At 34.5% G+C, this 15,988-nt stretch overlaps 1 protein-coding gene across 3 annotated transcripts in view; it reads right to left on the bottom strand.

Annotated features, from left to right (window-relative positions):
- LOC145248351 (uncharacterized) overlaps positions 1 to 14,467 on the bottom strand; it is a 106,091-nt gene extending 91,624 nt beyond the window's left edge. For 2 of the 3 annotated variants that reach the window (XM_080110267.1, XM_080110271.1), the window contains exon 1: positions 14,195 to 14,467. The gene's annotated coding sequence lies outside the window, so the exon portion shown is untranslated. The remainder of the gene's footprint in view (positions 1 to 14,194) is intronic. The other variant, XM_080110269.1, reaches the window with a different exon arrangement.
- Between the last annotated feature and the right edge of the window lie 1,521 nt (positions 14,468 to 15,988).

The following is a 15,988-nucleotide window of genomic DNA, read 5'->3' as shown; positions in this document are numbered from 1 at the left end:
CAAATTTCATCTTTCATCATAGTGACATAGCTTCACACTTGACTATTGTTGTTTATGACCAAATTTCATCTTTCATCATAGTGACGTAGCTTCACACTTGACTATCGTTGTTTATGACCAAATTTCATCTTTCATCATAGTGACATAGCTTCACACTTGACTATCGTTGTTTATGACCAAATTTCATCTTTCATCATAGTGACGTAGCTTCACACTTGACTATCGTTGTTTATGACCAAATTTCATCTTTCATCATAGTGACATAGCTTCACACTTGACTATCGTTGTTTATGACCAAATTTCATCTTTTATCATAGTGACATAGCTTCACACTTGACTATTGTTGTTTATGACCAAATTTCATCTTTCATCATAGTGACGTAGCTTCACACTTGACTATTGTTGTTTATGACCAAATTTCATCTTTCATCATAGTGACGTACCTTCACACTTGACTATCGTTGTTTATGACCAAATTTCATCTTTCATCATAGTGACGTACCTTCACACTTGACTATCGTTGTTTATGACCAAATTTCATCTTTCATCATAGTGACGTAGCTTCACACTTGACTATCGTTGTTTATGACCAAATTTCATCTTTTATCATAGTGACGTAGCTTCACACTTGACTATCGTTGTTTATGACCAAATTTCATCTTTTATCATAGTGACGTAGCTTCACACTTGACTATCGTTGTTTATGACCAAATTTCATCTTTTATCATAGTGACGTAGCTTCACACTTGACTATCGTTGTTTATGACCAAATTTCATCTTTTATCATAGTGACGTAGCTTCACACTTGACTATCGTTGTTTATGACCAAATTTCATCTTTTATCATAGTGACGTAGCTTCACACTTGACTATCGTTGTTTATGACCAAATTTCATCTTTTATCATAGTGACGTAGCTTCACACTTGACTATCGTTGTTTATGACCAAATTTCATCTTTTATCATAGTGACGTAGCTTCACACTTGACTATCGTTGTTTATGACCAAATTTCATCTTTTATCATAGTGACGTAGCTTCACACTTGACTATCGTTGTTTATGACCAAATTTCATCTTTTATCATAGTGACGTAGCTTCACACTTGACTATCGTTGTTTATGACCAAATTTCATCTTTTATCATAGTGACGTAGCTCCACACTTGACTATCGTTGTTTATGACCAAATTTCATCTTTCATCATAGTGACGTAGCTTCACACTTGGCTATCGTTGTTTATGACCAAATTTCATCTTTCATCATAGTGACGTAGCTCCACACTTGACTATCGTTGTTTATGACCAAATTTCATCTTTCATCATAGTGACGTAGCTTCACACTTGACTATCGTTGTTTATGACCAAATTTCATCTTTCATCATAGTGACGTAGCTTCACACTTGGCTATCGTTGTTTATGACCAAATTTCATCTTTCATCATAGTGACGTAGCTCCACACTTGACTATCGTTGTTTATGACCAAATTTCATCTTTCATCATAGTGACGTAGCTTCACACTTGACTATCGTTGTTTATGACCAAATTTCATCTTTCATCATAGTGACGTAGCTCCACACTTGACTATCGTTGTTTATGACCAAATTTCATCTTTCATCATAGTGACGTAGCTTCACACTTGGCTATCGTTGTTTATGACCAAATTTCATCTTTCATCATAGTGACGTAGCTCCACACTTGACTATCGTTGTTTATGACCAAATTTCATCTTTCATCATAGTGACGTAGCTTCACACTTGGCTATCGTTGTTTATGACCAAATTTCATCTTTCATCATAGTGACGTAGCTTCACACTTGACTATCGTTGTTTATGACCAAATTTCATCTTTCATCATAGTGACGTAGCTTCACACTTGGCTATCGTTGTTTATGACCAAATTTCATCTTTCATCATAGTGACGTAGCTCCACACTTGACTATCGTTGTTTATGACCAAATTTCATCTTTCATCATAGTGACGTAGCTTCACACTTGGCTATCGTTGTTTATGACCAAATTTCATCTTTCATCATAGTGACGTAGCTTCACACTTGACTATCGTTGTTTATGACCAAATTTCATCTTTCATCATAGTGACGTAGCTTCACACTTGGCTATCGTTGTTTATGACCAAATTTCATCTTTCATCATAGTGACGTAGCTCCACACTTGACTATCGTTGTTTATGACCAAATTTCATCTTTCATCATAGTGACGTAGCTTCACACTTGGCTATCGTTGTTTATGACCAAATTTCATCTTTCATCATAGTGACGTAGCTTCACACTTGACTATCGTTGTTTATGACCAAATTTCATCTTTCATCATAGTGACGTAGCTTCACACTTGGCTATCGTTGTTTATGACCAAATTTCATCTTTCATCATAGTGACGTAGCTTCACACTTGACTATCGTTGTTTATGACCAAATTTCATCTTTCATCATAGTGACATAGCTTCACACTTGACTATCGTTGTTTATGACCAAATTTCATCTTTTATCATAGTGACGTAGCTTCACACTTGACTATCGTTGTTTATGACCAAATTTCATCTTTTATCATAGTGACGTAGCTTCACACTTGACTATCGTTGTTTATGACCAAATTTCATCTTTTATCATAGTGACGTAGCTCCACACTTGACTATCGTTGTTTATGACCAAATTTCATCTTTCATCATAGTGACGTAGCTTCACACTTGGCTATCGTTGTTTATGACCAAATTTCATCTTTCATCATAGTGACGTAGCTCCACACTTGACTATCGTTGTTTATGACCAAATTTCATCTTTCATCATAGTGACGTAGCTTCACACTTGACTATCGTTGTTTATGACCAAATTTCATCTTTCATCATAGTGACGTAGCTTCACACTTGGCTATCGTTGTTTATGACCAAATTTCATCTTTCATCATAGTGACGTAGCTCCACACTTGACTATCGTTGTTTATGACCAAATTTCATCTTTCATCATAGTGACGTAGCTTCACACTTGACTATCGTTGTTTATGACCAAATTTCATCTTTCATCATAGTGACGTAGCTCCACACTTGACTATCGTTGTTTATGACCAAATTTCATCTTTCATCATAGTGACGTAGCTTCACACTTGGCTATCGTTGTTTATGACCAAATTTCATCTTTCATCATAGTGACGTAGCTCCACACTTGACTATCGTTGTTTATGACCAAATTTCATCTTTCATCATAGTGACGTAGCTTCACACTTGGCTATCGTTGTTTATGACCAAATTTCATCTTTCATCATAGTGACGTAGCTTCACACTTGACTATCGTTGTTTATGACCAAATTTCATCTTTCATCATAGTGACGTAGCTTCACACTTGGCTATCGTTGTTTATGACCAAATTTCATCTTTCATCATAGTGACGTAGCTCCACACTTGACTATCGTTGTTTATGACCAAATTTCATCTTTCATCATAGTGACGTAGCTTCACACTTGGCTATCGTTGTTTATGACCAAATTTCATCTTTCATCATAGTGACGTAGCTTCACACTTGACTATCGTTGTTTATGACCAAATTTCATCTTTCATCATAGTGACGTAGCTTCACACTTGGCTATCGTTGTTTATGACCAAATTTCATCTTTCATCATAGTGACGTAGCTCCACACTTGACTATCGTTGTTTATGACCAAATTTCATCTTTCATCATAGTGACGTAGCTTCACACTTGACTATCGTTGTTTATGACCAAATTTCATCTTTCATCATAGTGACGTAGCTTCACACTTGACTATCGTTGTTTATGACCAGGCAACGCTGAGCAAGTTAGGTAATGGAAGAACATTTCTTGGAATCAACGTTAGGAAGTTTCATCGGATTTTTTTGGTATTTTTTCTTTTAACCTCCTTGATTGTTTGCATTGGCTTCTCAATTTCTTGATAAAAGCAGGTACGCATAATGGGGACCACATAAAACATAAAAATATCAGTAGTAAAAGTGGTGCTATAGAGCCAACAGGATTCGAACACAACCTGCTGAGTCACCAGCATGTGCTAGTATCCACTTTACCAGAGCAGTTATCACCCATAACATTTACGAGATAATAAAAAAAAAAAAAAAAATTATTTTCATTAATCTTAACACGAAGTTCCAGATGAGAAAATATTTGTATGGTAGCATAATATATATATATATATATATATATATATATATATATATATACTAGCAGGGGTGCCCGGCGTTGCTCGGGTGTTTAGAGGTGTATGCTGTGCAAAAAAAGCAAAAAAACAAAAAAAAATGGTTAATTTTTTAAAACTTTGACCCCTATTATGACCCCTTAAAATTTATAGTTTCGGGCTCAAATCACTTTATAAAGTTAGACCCAGGTTCAAGGAACCTATATCTAAAATTTCAAGTGTCTAGACCCAAAATTGTCGGAGGAGTTTGGTAGAGTTCTTAAAGGTCAAATCGTTGAAATTTGACCCCTTAATAGCCAAATTTCTGGCTGACACCCGTCACATCGATTTTCCCAAATTTCAGTACCCGGTATTTCAAATTTCGAGTCTATAGACTAAAAATTGACAGAGTTATTGCGTAGGGAAATGTACACAGACAGACACACAGACAGACAGACACGTTCACTTTTATAGATATATATATATATATATATATATATATATATATATTATTTTGCCATTCTTTTGGTTTATTTTCTCTTTGATAAAGAGAAGCATGTTCTCAAAATTATCCAAGAAAATTTAATTGTAAGGGGAGTGCCGAGTGTTCAGGTGTACCTACATATTTTTGTTTAAAAACCTGCTTAATCAATTTACATATTAAAAAAATATTCAGGTTTTTTTTTTTTTTTGTTTTTTTTTTTACAACCAAACCCATCATAGTTTACCCCTTAAAAAGAAATCAAAATCTACTTTTTTGGCTAATACGTTTCAACAGCCTTTAAAGATAATTTAAAAGAAGGAATTTTTTAAAAATAATTAAAATTTAACATTTTAGCGTGAGGGATCACTTTCATATATAAATTTAATGTAAAATCAGGCCTCACTTCTTGGCGACGTAGCAAGATATGTAACCGTTAGCAGTTTTTTCAAGTCTGGTGGGGGTGAGGTAGAAAGGGAAAATGGGCTGGGGTAGGGTCATAAGTTGTAAACATTTTAAAAATACGTAGAAATACTTCAAAACGTGTATCTGGGGGGGGACTTAATTTTTTTCAAAAGATTTGCTTTGAAAAGGTCTCACTGTTAAATATTACTTAATCAATTTATTATCTCCTGATATTTTTAAGGCTGTTAACACACACACACACACACACAAAAATAAAAAAAAAATCTAGGGAGAATCTGTGCACATACCCTCCTTGTATTTTTTCTTTTCATTTTCTTCAATTTTTTTCAACAGATTACACCCTTCTTATATAAAGGATTTTTCATTTAATCTAAGGGCAATGATGTTAAGACCTTTATTATCCAATGTATTCCATACTTATTTCACTGGTTGCCATGTTTATTTTTGTGCGTGTGTGCATTCAATTTTTTGCGCATGTGAAATTGTGTATTGTTTTCATTTGTGGCCACATTTGTTTTCGTGCACATGTGCAGGCTCTGCTTCTGGATCAATGGTTGCTCACATTCTGTTCCCTATTAATGTCAGAAGGGAATTAATGTCAAGAACGAAGGAGTGTTATCCTTTGTGTATATCTACTATGTCCAACTTTTTTGATATAATAGAATTTCTACAGGCAGCGCCCTTAAGCAGGAAAGATGCCTGCCAAAACTGCCATTTTCTTCTTCTTTATCAGAAGTTCAACCCAATATGGCGGTCAGCTCTGGTTATAAGACCGTTAATCGTAAAAAGGGCATGGATCCCTTAAAACTTAATACTGGTGAAGAGTAGAAAATTTGTCAATTGCTTTAAATTGGCAGACCATAAAGTTAAGGGTTGCTTTAGATTGGCAGACCATAAAGTTAAGGGTTGCTTTAGATTGGCAGACCATAAAGTTAAGGGTTGCTTTAGATTGGCAGACCATAAAGTTAAGGGTTGCTTTAGATTGGCAGACCATAAAGTTAAGGGTTGCTTTAGATTGGCAGACCATAAAGTTAAGGGTTGCTTTAGATTGGCAGACCATAAAGTTAAGGGTTGCTTTAGATTGGCAGACCATAAAGTTAAGGGTTGCTTTAGATTGGCAGACCATAAAGTTAAGGGTTGCTTTAGATTGGCAGACCATAAAGTTAAGGGTTGCTTTAGATTGGCAGACCATAAAGTTAAGGGTTGTTTTAGATTGGCAGACCATAAAGTTAAGGGTTGCTTTAGATTGGCAGACTATAAAGTTAAGGGTTGCTTTAAATATTCTTCTTATGACTTGAAGGTTCTATGAGCCAAAGAATTTCAAATCTGTACTAAGTGTCTTGGTAAGGACTTGGATAAAGACTTAAGGAAAGAAGGGATTTCCTGACCGATTTGTTACTTGTGGATTGATGACTCGCTTTTCTGTAATGTGTTCAAAGACATCAAAGTCATTTGTCAGGATGGACTAGTTTATCTGATTAAGATAATTGTATATTTCCTGTTATCAGAATGTCCTTGAAGTGAAAAGGACCTGCAGTGTTTTTCGATTGCATTCTATACACCGGAAGTGAAAAATCGTTTTTCTCCCAGGCTCTTTTGCAGGAATTGAGATCTAGGGAAAAATTAGTACCTAAACCTGTAGTAATGCATATGAACACCTTTATTGGAACAAGATCCATGGAACCTCTGGAGCTTAATGTCTCCCTAAAATTGGGATCTCAGAAACCCTTTCCTTTCGCTGCCCTATTCACGGAGAATCTTAATTCAAAATTTAAAGTTAACAGATTTGACAAAATTACATCTAATATAACAGAGGCAGGTTTTCGCTTCTGTCATGGCTATAAGGGTTTAAATGGCTCTGTGCTTCATGGCCTCGACGGCATGGACTTGATCCAGCAGATAAAAAAATTTCCGTATAGTTAAATGTCTCAATAGGACAGCATGGAAAATTTCCAATAAAATTATCCCTTTTGGTAACGTGTGTAATTTTTTGACGCCCAAATCTAATAAGGAAACTCAGCATGGGTTGCCTCCCTTTGATAGAGTTGGCCAATCATTACCGCAATTTGATCGAAAGTATGTTGAATCCTGTGCTCTCTTGTTCGGACACACTTGGTCCATTTTTTGAAGACTCTGCTGTCAAACGCGGAATTGAAAACTTTCTTTCCTTAGATTCCATCGTTATCAATGAGAATGCTAAATAATCTTCATACTACGCAGTGAAGACAGCTAAATTAAAAACGATTTATACTAAAAGATAGGAAATATTATGTGGATCTGTCCTGAGACTTTAAGAAGTTGTCTCGAGTAGATTCTAATTATATGCTTTCCCTAAAAATTATGCAAAGGGTGGCAGATTCTTTAGAGAAACAAGGTTTATATTATGAATATTTATGAGTGTTCAAAGAATATGAACAAAGTCATATCACTGAACCTTTCTCTGTCGAGAGTATGAAAAATATTGCTGGATCCCTCATAGGCCTGTTATTAAGGAGGGCCTTGGTGTCACCACAAAAATCTTCCCAGTTTTTAATTGTTCCTTGCCTTGTTTTAATGACAGCCACAAAAATATTATATTCTGTATGTTCTCTAGTGATTCCTGTACTGACAAAAACGGTTTATCAATAAATATTTCTGATTTCTCATCATTGACTAGGGTGATCAATTTTCTTGAGAAAGTTTTGCGATTCTGTAATAAGTTGAGACACCGACACACAGATATCAACCATAAATTGTTGCTCTTTTCCTGTACGCAGAGGGAAGAATTTCCCTAGGAGTTGGAACATTCAAACCAACCTTCAAATAAAGTTATGCCTCCAAGGGTATCAGCTCTTGGTTTGTTAATTGATAAGGATAGTCTGTTGCAGACTAAAGGACGTATACAAAATTCTAACATCCACCCCTTTGAAGTTAAATTTTCTATACTTTTGGGGGTCCTGCATATGACCTTAAACTATATCCGATGGTGAGGCCTCAGCTTGCGGGCTTTGGGGAGTGTGGAGCCACCCTTTAATTGCCATTGCTCCCAGGTCCACTCTGACCCGGAGTGGTAGTACCTGTTAGGGTCCCAACTATGGGTTGAATAGAAACCGACTTGAAAACAACAACTATATTCTATTAAAAAATGTTTCTTCAAAATCTTTGGATTCAGCATTAAATAAGCTGAAAAGGGTTGATATGCCGTAAAACAAACCCAACCAACCTATACTTTTAGGAAAACATCATTTAACTGAATTGGTTATTAAATAATTTAAATTGTTGTCATCTGAGAACCAATTCAACTCTTTCTAAGTTGAAGTTATCTGGTTTCTGGATTCCTCAAGGGAGGCAATCAGTAAAGAAAATTCACCTTAATTGGATTACGTGTAAAAAAATCAATTCGTTGCCATATAAAGCACCATTGGGATCTCAACTGCCCACTCACTGTGCAAATTTTGTTCGCCCATTTCAACAAGTGGGTATTGACTTTTCCGGTAAAATACAACGATGAAGACGTGAAAATGTACGTCTTGTTGTTCACCTGCACGAGTCTACGTGGCGTACATGTGGAGTTATTACCGGATATGAGCACTAGATTTTTTATATTAGCGTTTATTAAATTTACCAATCTGTTTGGTGTTCCTACGCATGTTTATTCGGATAATGCAAAGACTTTCTTAGCGTCCAGCATCATGTTATCCAAAATCTTTGCTTCGGACAAATTCAAAGAAAAATTTAGGTCAACTTCAATTTGTCATACCATTCCTCTTTATTCGGCTTGGCAAGAAAGTGCATGGGAGAGGATGATAGTAACAATCAAACAATGTTTGAAAAAATTAATAGGTAGAAAGAAAGTCAGCTACTTTGATTTCTTAACTATTGTTTCTAATGTGGAGAAAACGATCAATGACCGACTGCTTACACATATTACTGCTTCCGAAAGGGTCTCAAAATTTTAACCCTTATTCGTTTTTTACAAACTGGTTATAATCCATGTCTGTTGATCAATAATTATGGATTGGACGATTTGTGTCCTGATCCTCCCAGTAGAGCAAAACTTTTGCAATCTCTGGAAGACACAAGTATATTGAAAAATTCAGAAAGATATGACACAACGTTTACTTATTGTCCTTAAGAGAGGTTGATGCAAATATATTATGCGATTGCTCTCAGAAGGTGTCGGTGAGAGGAATCATATTAATTAAATCTTCAAATAAAACTCAACCTTGGCGTCTAGGCAAGGTACTTAGACTCATTTCCCGGTCGTAAAATACGCTTGAATATGATATTTTGATTAATGCAGATTTTTTTATTTATTATTATATTATATTGCACCCAATATATAGTAATGATTTAAAACATTAAAAACATGACTTATGCGCCACCACCAAAAATCGAAACGAAAACGTTTAGCTTGCAATTTAGTTTTTCCTTTAACGTTAATGCTTGAGCTATGAAGACATGTTTGCTGCAAAGCTAAAAATTAAAACATGAACCAATAACTACTACGTTACACATGCATATTCGTAATGCCGTCGTTCGACCTTCACCTGGCAAATTTCATCTTTTTTAATTTTCACACTTTCGTACTGATTTTCTCTGGCTAAAACCCGAGTATAAAGTTTTGCACGGGTTTGAGTACTCTATATATAAACTTTCATGTCTGTAGCCTAAAAACTGACAGAGGAGTTTGGTATAGAAAGAGGTTTGTGTTTATTATAAACTTTTTACGCAAATATTATGCAAGTATAAATCATGTAGAATATCCTCATGAATATAGCTAGACGTAATAGTTAACTAAAGATGATCATTCCATAAGAAAACCGAGAAAACTAATAGGGAATTAATTAAAATAAATTTTTAAAAGAATATGCAAATTAGATAGAACTTTTGCTGGTGAATGCAATTCCACGACCTATATATAACAAAGTTGTATTTTCTTTTAAAATGAATAGAAAAAAAGGGGTTTTTATATAAATATCAACACACACACACACACACACACACACAAAACAAGTTTATAGGAGTATATATATAAATATATATATATATATATATATATATATATATATATATATATAAGGGATTAAAATTAATTAAAATATAATTAACTCTGTTCCGTCTGCCTGCTTCCCACCGGACTACAACTTGGATGTGTTCAAGTCCAACGTTAACAAATTCCTAATGAACCGACCCCTTAAGTAAACACTTCATCAAATCTCCACACTAATGTAATGTACTTGCAATAACCCTTATCCCTGAGTGGCTTCCGGGCCTTGATAAGTGGTGATTACTGTGTAATAAAAAAAAAAAAAAAAAAAGAATGATGGTAAAGTACACTCGGCCTGTGTATTAAGGGACAGTTGCGAACAGGTTCATTCCTTAAAGCATTTATTTCCTCTGGCTAGACTTAAAGAGCGTTTCTGTGTCATCTTCAGCAGAATTCATGGAAGAAGGTGGCCCCTTCTTCTGTCCAACTTGTTCCGTCGCAAATGACGGATCATCTCCTATGTGATGCCTGTGACAGTTGGCATCATTTTGACTGTGTTGGGATAAAAGAACAGGATACTCTCACGGAGTGAATTTGTTTCGAATTGTTTGGAAAAAGTATTACATAAAGTTTTTCATTTCATAATTTATTAAGTTGTCATTTGACTTATGTTCAAGTTATTGTTCTTGTTTTTTTTAATATATTGGTAATCTAAATAACACTAGGTTTATTAACTATGAATTCATTTACCATAACAGACAGAAATACATAGTTCTTTAAAAAAAAAAAAAAAAAAGCTACAATAGTTAGTCAAGTCCTTGTGATCCCCTTAATTATTTACTTATCACTTAATTGACAGTCTAATACACATTTATCTTGTATTCAATAACAGGAAAAAAGTAATGGATATCCATTACTTTTTCTTTGCTTCTTTGGCAATGTGTGAGAAATTACACGACTTGAATTGTGTCACTTCATTGGTTGATTGGTTTAACACATTGTTTTTAATTACAGCCTTTCTCATTAGTTGATTTGAATTTTAACCTGTGAGCGAGGGCATGTTTCAGCTGGAAACTTAGTCCGGGAAAAGATTTCAAGCAGGATGGATTCATATTAATTTTCTTATTAATTTAAGGACCCATTGGTGCCCAATATTGTCACAGTACCTTTGAGACAATTTAACCTACTAAGTTAGGTGTTTTTTCTAGATGTAATATCGCCTTTCTAATCTGCAAAGAATGTCGAATTTGGCTTTTACCATTTCGAACATTATCATAAATGAACCACAAGCGAAGAACTAATAAAAATCTTCATAGAAGAAGATTTTTCTCTGCCACTTCATCACAAAGTCTTAGCAGCAAAATTATGCAACATAATTTTGTAATTGAAAAGATGAAACAACCTGCCTTCAATCAACAGCTAAGTGCGCGTTTCAATGTTGTGTTTAATTTTCTGCTCTGACAGAATTTTAAGTTATGCGAGAATAAAATTCTTACAATATTTCGATTTTCGTTCTGATTTCAAAGAAGCACCCCTATATAAAATCTGATAAACATTAATCAGAAGGGACTTTTTCAGGGCATTCAACATGAAGCAGAACAGTCCGTACAAAACGGAAGTAAATTCTGTGAATTTTTACGACGTTCCCCAGCGTATTATAAACATCCCAACCTCTCCATGTTATGAACAGCTTTCGGAATAAACACCTCCAACCTCGAAAGCCATTCTTAAAATGAGGAGGTTGGGGAGTATATATTCCGAAAGCCGTTCTTAACATGGGGTGGTTGCAGGTGTTTATACTACGCTGGGCCCAGGTCGTAAAAAATATCTAAATTCTTTGTAAACAATCACAAACTTAACTTAAACAGAAGCTTGGTTTCTTTGTGATTTTTCTTACGTCTAAAACTAAAAAAACTAAAAAGAAACTAACAACGTATATTTTGGAAACAAAAACAAAACAGTAAATATAGAGTTACGTAACAGAACACCGATAGGTGTATCAGAATTTTTGTAGGAATTTTTGACACCCCTAACACGAAACTGCGAATAAAATATAAAAATCTCGTAATTTCTCTGTTAAAAGTGGGTTGTTTATTTTCTTTATGGATTATACTTCCAACATAAACTATTAAAGTTGTTTTAAAAGTAATAGAAATTTTATTTCTTTTTAAAAACAGTAATGAATTTTCCGAACTCAATATTTTTCAATTTTTAAACTTTAAAAATCTATCAAATTTTTTCTATTGATTCTATTTTTACGATATTTTCAGGGTCAATGTGAAATTTTATGTTCTTTCCAATAAACCGAATATAATATTTTAGAAAAAACGGCTTTTAAATTCACGCCCCCCCCCCCATTTTCAAGTGTCTATTAAAAAGTAAATAATTAATTTACTCACGGAAAAGTAAATAATTAATTTACTCACAAATTGAAGAGAAAAGGGTCAATAAATAATATATTCAAATTTAAAACAAAAAAAAAAGTAGTTTTTTTAGAAATTTACCTGCAAAGTCCGAAGTTTAAAACCTTTTAAAAAAAAAAAAAAAACACTTTTTTTTTTTTAATGAAACCTTGGTCCTTGCTCCTTTAATTGAAAATAAATTAGGGCTTGAATTACATTTTTCGAGGAGTTATAAGCTTGGAAAGATGGGGTGGAATTATTCACTATTTTCACGAAATTTCTGACACACCTAGAACACCGACCGCTCCAATTTGTTTTTTAGAGGTAATCGAGGTCGCTGACAACGAATCTGATACTCAAACCCGGGGCAAATTTACCGTTTGCATGGTATTAACCCCTGAACCCACGAACTACTTTCCGCCATTTTATAGCTTCTGTTTACGCTACGCGCGTGCGCGGCAGCATAAACGACGGCTTGCTTGCTTCACCTAGCAAACTGCCTTCTCACATAGCGTACCAATCTTCCGCGGAAAATTTTAAATTAGCTGAAAAAGAAATAAAACAAGAAAAGGAAATCACTCCAAGTTGGGGAGGAGGGGGTCATTTAATTGTTTTTTTTTTCCTGGAACATAGAATTTTCAATTTTCAAAAAGTACATTAGAGCACTTTTTGGGTGGAAAAAAACGAGAATCACCCTCCCCCCCCCCCAAGTTTTATAGTGTGTAGAATAGTTTTCTAGGTTGGGTTGGGGGGGGGGGGTTGTTTAGGTCGTAAAAAAAACAAAAACAAAAACAACTGCAGAATACCGATTAAATTATAAGGGGGGGTATCGTTCAGGTCCCCCTTTTTTTAAGATTTAATTCGGCAAAAATCGGTTTGGTTCGGTTCAAATTTATTAGAAGCACCAAAATTTGGTTAACTGCTTCAAAACGTTAGAATGGTCCGGAAATGGGGGATCATTTTACAATAAATTTATATGCGAAACTGATCCTCCTCACTGTAATTTTTTCTATTCGCTATTTATTTATTTTTTCAGGTTGTTCAATCTTCAGCCATGCGACGCGTAATCGCCTAAAAAAAAAATAAATAAAAAATAGCTCAAATACCACTAAAAAAACAAAACAAATATTGTATAACGCCATGTGGGGTGACTGACGGAATGAAAACAATCTACCCTCGTAGATTAAATAACGGGTTCAATACAAAATTCCATCCACGCTTCCAAATTCAAAATGATGAACTCGAAGAAGGTTGAAGGTTACATCGTCCAGCACGTTGCAAATTGAAGAAGCTAAGGCAAGGATAGTAGCCCGAATAATCCAAAATGTTACAAGTTGACAATTCTGGTGTAGTCTTTAAATTTATATCCGTCTTCGTTCCAGGTAAGTAAACTTATGAAAATTTTTCACTAATAATAAATAAAAATACTTATTAAAATCAGCAAAGAATATGTAAAAAATGTGAACCCAATTAAAGGATGGCGGTCCGTTTCATTTGCTCCCATGCAACTACTATAACCCGACATTAACATAGAATCATAACAAAGTGCGTGTTTCACGAAAGAAGTGGTTACCACCACGACGACTACTACTACTAAAGATCGATTTAAATCTTCGATTTTTTTCTCTGATATTAATGAAAACGATCATTTTGTTCCAATTGATGCATATTGGTGACGTTATTTCAAAGAAAAATATATGCATTCGTCAAAAAAGAAAGAAAAAAGCATTTAATTTTTATAAAACTTGCAATGGAAATTTCAAATTTGTTACCTGTTTTGGTTTGTGGTGCGCGCGTGCGTAAGAAATCCATTCATGCAGTCAATTTCATTTTTTTCTAAGAAATAATTCATAAATCCCGAAAAGCTCATGTATCGAAAATTAAAAAAACATAAAAGATGGATTTAAATTAATTTTTAAAAAATAAATATGCTGTTTGTTTGGCTTAGAAAGAAAAACATTTAAAATATTTGCCGATCAAGCGCAACTAGCGACGAGCTAGAAGCCTCGGCGTGTCGTCCGCAGAACACGCCCAACTACAGAAGTGAATATTCATTCCGCACTTCAAAGTTTTTTTTGTTTTTTGTGTGTTTAAAAAATATTTTGGTTGAAAATTAAATATTAAATGGTAATAAACTAAAAGAAATAAATTTTAAAAAGTATACAGAGCCTTGAAAAATTTGGCACCCTCCGCAAACAAACAAATAAAGCAAACAAACAAACAACAAAATTATTTTAGAAATTAAAGTATGAGTTAGTTTCATATATAAATTTAACATAAATTGGTCACCCATTTCTGGGCCATTCTAATTTAAAAGAGCAATTAACTAAAAATGTTACCATTAACCCTAAGTCCGACTGGCAAGGTCGTAAAACTACATGTAATCCTCTAAAAAATGAATCCTTTCCTCCTAAACATCTTTCGAGTTTATCTGCCCTAAAATCTTAGAATGGTTCAGAAATGAGCGAATAATTTTACATTCAATTTATATTCGAAATTGATCTCACCTCCATTCTGAATTCTAAAATAATTTTTACAAAAGGTTTTGGAAGGTGTTGTTTTCAAACGTAATCGCCTAAAAAGATGAAATCCTATGTTTTAGGGGGGATAATTTAGCTTAGGGTGAGTATCTACATGGCTTTTTAATTGCATGTTTTTTTCTTTTCTTTTTAATGAATCTGGACATCTACCACTTGTTCAGACCCCCCCCCTGTGACCCCCCCCCACAAAAGTCGTACCCTCGAAATCACGTAAATTGATCAAATAGTTTTATTTTATATACTTTTATTTTTTTTGAATCCTTTGAAATGAAGTTTCATAATTTGTGTATTCATTTTTATGCGGACTGTCATCCTCATCTTCATAGTTGTTGTTTCACCACGTTTCGGCCAACTCATCCTCCGGCCTTCTTCAAAAGTGGTTAACAGCCAGGAGAAAGGAATGCTAAGTTTTGTACCTGTATCCTCAGTAATTACTGCCTTCCATAGTTGTTGTCGTCTCACCACGTTTAGGCTAACTCATCCTCTGGACTGCTTGGCTAGGATTGAAACTGCTATCTTCCGACAATGCTCACTTGGAACCGTAGAAACTCAATATCTCTATCCACTGCACCACGGACCCTGTAGGCGCAGTTGATAAAGGTGTTTAGTCTCTATGATTCCAGGTGAGCATTTTCTGAATATAGCAATTTCAATCCTACCCAAAGCATGTTAGAGGATTAGTTGGCCAAAAAACGTTGTAAGACAACAACAACAACAACAACTATGGAAGTAATTATTGGGGATACAGTTACAGGACTCAGCATTCCTATCTTGTCACGGTTAAACACCTGAAGAAGGTCAAAGGATGAGTTGGCTAAAACGTAGTGAAATAACAACTATGATAGTTTTATTTTTATAAAGAAAATCATTTTTAAGCGAATTAGAGCTTTTCCAATGCCCCCCCCCCACATGAAGAATGGAGTTATCTACCTTGTTCCTTCAGGTTGTTTTCAATATGGCGTCGTGAGGTTGATGCTTGTCGTTTAGTCATAAAATTTGATTTTCTTTATAAAAATAAAACTACTT

The sequence above is a fragment of the Euprymna scolopes genome, chromosome 26 (genome assembly GCF_053919585.1).
Source record: "Euprymna scolopes isolate OS-2025 chromosome 26, ASM5391958v1, whole genome shotgun sequence".
Lineage (NCBI taxonomy): Eukaryota > Metazoa > Mollusca > Cephalopoda > Sepiida > Sepiolidae > Euprymna > Euprymna scolopes.
This window is presented reverse-complemented; position numbering and strand designations above follow the sequence as displayed.